This window comes from Chiloscyllium plagiosum, unplaced genomic scaffold (assembly GCF_004010195.1).
Source record: "Chiloscyllium plagiosum isolate BGI_BamShark_2017 unplaced genomic scaffold, ASM401019v2 scaf_38411, whole genome shotgun sequence".
Taxonomy (NCBI): Eukaryota; Metazoa; Chordata; class Chondrichthyes; order Orectolobiformes; family Hemiscylliidae; genus Chiloscyllium; species Chiloscyllium plagiosum.
This window is the reverse complement of record NW_025196506.1, coordinates 1-4,829: the sequence shown is the minus strand read 5'-3', so window position 1 is coordinate 4,829 and position 4,829 is coordinate 1. Positions and strand designations below refer to the sequence as shown.

General features: G+C 50.4%; 2 non-coding genes across 2 annotated transcripts; both read left to right on the top strand.

Annotated features, from left to right (window-relative positions):
- The first annotated feature begins 1,959 nt into the window (after positions 1-1,959).
- On the top strand, positions 1,960-2,032 carry trnar-ucu. The gene has a single exon. It is a non-coding gene; the product is annotated as a tRNA-Arg (tRNA).
- A 2,020-nt stretch (positions 2,033-4,052) lies between these two features.
- trnar-ccu lies at positions 4,053-4,125 on the top strand. Its single transcript has one exon. It is a non-coding gene; the product is annotated as a tRNA-Arg (tRNA).
- Positions 4,126-4,829: the final 704 nt, after the last annotated feature.

Genomic DNA, 4,829 nt, shown 5'->3' with positions numbered 1-4,829 from the left:
ATTGATTTATCAAGCAGCCAATTTTTTAGCAGGTGATGGAAGGGGTAAAAAACAATCAGAGTATAAAACTGAGAAAAACACAATATGAGCCATCAGGGTGCAGTATGTAAAGGCTGCCAGTTTATCTGTAAACGTGTAGCCCCACTGACCTAATGGATAATGTATTGCTCTCCTAAGCCAGTGATGGTGGGTTCAAGTCTCAGCTGGGGTGGCTAACTTTTCATAGCTTGCCCTTTGTCAACTTTACTTCTAATCTACATTATAAAAATCCCCATGTCTGCATTCAGTTGATGGGAAGTGATGTCCAACATGATCTTGCACAAAGTTGTCGGGAATCTGCAGGATTGGGGCGAAATTGTCTGAAAGAGACAGCGCAGTCACAATGGCTGAAAACCTGCTGAGATTCTCCTGGGGATGGCATGGTGGCTCAGTGGGTAGCACTGCTGCCTCACAGTGTCAGGGACCTGGCTTTGATTCCTCCCTTGGGTGACAGTTTGTGAAGTGTTTCCCAGTTGGCTCCATGGTTAGCCCTGCTGCCTCATAGCATCAGGGACCGAGGTTCAATTCCAGCCTCTGGTGACAGTTTGTGTGGGTTTTGCACTTTCTCCCCGTGTCTGTGTGGGTTTCCTCCAGGTGCTCCAGTTTCCTCCCACAAGTAAATTAGCCATGCAAAATTGCCCAGACTGTTCAGGGATGTGAAGGTTGGGTGCATTTGGCAGGAGGACATGTAGGGGAGTGAGTATGGGTGGACTTGTTGGGCCAAATGGCCTGTTTCCACACTGTATGGATTCTATGAGAAAGACATTTGGACAGGTACATGACAGGAAATGCTTGTGTGGATGTGGACCAAGTGCAGGCAGGTGCAATTAGTTTTAAAGTTAACGGCTCCATGACAGTGCCCCTTCGCTTTGGGAGAGGAGTATGCCAAGGCTGCCCCCTGTGCGGCCAGCTGGATTCCGTGTGCGTGGAGCCTTTCCTGTGCCCCTTGTGGAGGAGGTTGTCGGGGCTGGTTTTGCGCATTTGCACATTCTCTCAGGGTCTCCATGGGGTACTCCAGGTGCTCTGCTTTCCTCCCACAGCCCAAAGATGTGCAGGTTCGGTGGATTGGTTTTGGGGAATGCAGGGTGAGAGGATAGGGGTTGGGCCTGGATGGGATGCTCTTCAGAGGCTGAGTGTGGCCTTGCTGGGGTGAATGGCTTGGCCCCCTCACTCGAGGGCTTTTATGAACAAGTTTGGAGCAGATGGTCAGAGCTCTGCTGCAGATCCCAGTCAAGGCTTTGCTAAGGGACTGGCATCCAGGTGTGTGTTCATATCCTTCTTTTCCCTGATCTTCCAGAATGTTCTGTAGCTTTGGCCAAAGGGGTCATGAGCTGGGTTCACATCATCCAATGGGGTCACATTGCCAGGAGTTAGACAACAGATTTACTCAGACTGACACTTCCAGTCATCGAGTCATAGAGATGTACAGCACAGAAACACACCCTCGGTCCAACCCGTCCATGCCGAACAGATATCCCAACCCAATCTAGTCCCACCTGCCAGCACCCGGCCTTTCCCCTCCAAACCTTTCCTATTCATATACCCATCAAGATGCCATTTAAATGTTGTAATTGTACCAGCCTCCACCACTTCCTCTGGCAGCTCATTCCACACACACACCACCCTCTGCCTGAAAAAGTTGTCCCTTAGATCTCTTTTATATCTTTTCCCTCTCACTCTAAACCTAAGCCCTCTAGTTCTGGACTCGCCCACCCCAGGGAAAAGACCTTGGCTGTTTACCCTATTCATGCTCCTCATGATATTATAAACCTCTGTAAGGTCATCCCTCAGCCTCCGATGCTTGGATCCTATCATTAGAGGAACTTGTATCAGCTTCTACCGCTGTGACTCTGTGTTCAACACACAATGACAGGTCAGGGTGCAGTATTTAAAGGCTGCCATTTTTGTTTTAATTGTGTGGCCCCAGTGGCCGAATGGATAAGGCATTGGCCTTCTCAGCCAGGGATTATGGGTTCAAGTCCCATCTGGGGTGTCTGACTCTTCCTTGTGTGTTGTTAATCTTTAATGCACTTTGCAAACATCCCCACGTCTGCATTCAGTTGATGGGATATGATGTCCCATGTGATCGTACACAATCCTTTTGGGGATGTGCAGGATTAAGGCTGAATTCCCTGAAAGAGACAGCACAGTCACAGTGGCTGAAAACCTGCTGAGATTCTCCTGGGGATGGCATGGTGGCTCAGTGGGTAGCACTGCTGCCTCACAGCATCAGGGACCTGGCTTTGATTCCTCCCTTGGGTGACTGTTTGTGTAGAGTTTCCAAGTTGGCTCCGTGGTTAGCCCTGCTGCCTCATCGCACCAGGGACCGAGGTTCAATTCCAGCCTCTGGTGACAGTTTGTGTGGGTTTTGCACTTTCTCCCCATGTCTGTGTGGGTTTCCTCCAGATGCTCCAGTTTCCTCCCACAAGTAAATTAGCCATGCAAAATTGCCCAGACTGTTCAGGGATGTGAAGGTTGGGTGCATTTGGCAGGAGGACATGTAGGGGAGTGAGTCTGGGTGGACTTGTTGGGCCAAATGGCCTGTTTCCATACTGTATGGATTCTGTGAGAAAGACATTTGGACAGGTACATGACAGGAAATGCTTGTGTGGATGTGGACCAAGTGCAATTAGTTTAAAAGTTAACGGCTCCATGACAGCACCCCTTCGCTTTGGGAGAGGAGTACACCAAGGCTGCCCCCTGTGCGGCCAGCTGGATTCCCTGTGTGTGGAGCCTTTCCTGTGCCTCTTGTGGAGGAGGTTGTCGGGGCTGGTTCTGCGCATTTGCACATTCTCTCGGGGTCTCCATGGGGTACTCCAGGTGCTCTGCTTTCCTCCCACAGCCCAAAGATGTGCAGGTTCGGTGGATTGGTTTTGGGGAATGCGGGGTGAGAGGATAGGGATTGGGCCTGGCTGGGATGCTCTTCAGAGGCTGAGTGTGGCCTTGCTGGGGTGAATGGCTTGTCCCCCTCACACTAGGGCTTTTATGAACAAGTTTGGAGCAGATGGTCAGAGCTCTGCTGCAGATCCCAGTCAAGGCTTTGCTAAGGGACTGGCATCCAGGTGTGTGTTCATAGCCTTCTTTTCCCTGACCTTCCAGAATGTTCTGTAGCTTTGGCCAATGGGTTCATGAGCTGGGTTCACATCATCCAATGGGGTCACATTGCCAGGAGCTAGACAACGGATTTACTCAGCCTATTCATATACCCATCCAGATGCCTTTTAAACAATGTAATTGTACCAGCTTCCACCACTTCCTCTGGCAGCTCATTCCACACACACACACCACCCTCTGCCTGAAAAGGTTGCCCCTTAGGTCTCTTTTATATCTTTTCCCTCTCACTCTAAACCTAAGCCCTCTAGTTCTGGACTCCCCCACCCCAGGGAAAAGACCTTGGCTGTTTACCCTATTCATGCTCCTCATGATATTATAAACCTCTGTAAGGTCACCCCTCAGCCGCCGATGCTTGGATCCTATCCTTAGAGGAACTGGTATCAGCTTCCACCGCTGTGACTCTGTGTTCAACCTCATCCGTCCTCTTTTGCAGGTCTCCCAGCTGCTGTTCATGCTTCTGCAGCATGATAGAGATCAAGGCCAGCTTCTCCTCTATCTGCTTCCCCAACATCTTGCGAGATTTCGCAAGCCCCTTCCCCAGGGCCTGGTAGCCATTCGAGCCCAAGGATCCTGCAGGCTGGGCCGGGGGCCTGGCCTCAGACACTGCTCCTCCCTTCTTCAACATCTCTGGACGATGAAAACGCAGGTAAGTTGATTTTTCACAATGTCCTGGGACTCCACAACCTTTTCAGAGCCCCAGGATATTGCGATGGTCCGGATTGGGCGTGATAGAAATTCTTCCCGCTTGTGCTGTGGTGCGGAGCTCTGCAACATGGTCGTCCGAGATCACCACCATCTTGGATCCCCAGAGTGCAGTGAGAATATAAAACTCAGAAAAACACACAATGAGAGGTCAGGGTGCAGTATTTAAAGGCTGCCATTTTTGCATTAACTGTGCAGCCCCAGTGGCCTAATGGATAAGGCATTGGCCTCCTAAGCCAGGGATTGTGGGTTCAAGTCCCATATGGGGTGTCTGACTTTTCCTTGTGTGTCGTTAATCTTTAATCCACTTTGCAAACATCCCCACGTCTGCATTCAGTTGATGGGATGTGGTGTCCCATGTGACCTTACGCAAGTCTTTTGGGGATCTGCAGGATTAAGGCTGAATTACCTGAAAGAGACAGCACAGTCACAAAGGCTGAAAACCTGCTGAGATTCTCCTGGGGATGGCATGGTGGCTCATTGGGTAGCACTGCTGCCTCACAGCATCAGGGACCTGGCTTTGATTCCTCCCTTGGATGTCTGTTTGTGTCGAGTTTACACATTCTCTCCATGGGGTACTCCAGGTGCTTTGGTTTCCTCCCACAGCCCAAAGATATGTAGGTTCAGTGGATTGGTTTTGGGGAGTGCAAGGTGAGAGGATAGGGGTTGGGCCTGGCTGGGATGCTCTTCAGAGGGTCAGTGTGGATGTGATGGTCTGAATGGCCTCCTCCCACCCCACTCTAGGGCTTCTCTGAACAAGTTTGGAGCAGATGGTCAGAGCTCCACTGCAAGGCCCAGTCAAGGCTTCGCGAAGGGACTGGCATCCGGGTGTGTGTCCCTATGCTCCTTTTCCCTGATCTTCCCCAATGTTCAAATCAACATCATCCCATTAAAGATATTTTGTTTCTTGTCTTAATGAGAAGGGATTTGCCTTCAAGAGCACAAAAGTTTTGGATGTTGTTTCTTGAGGTTTG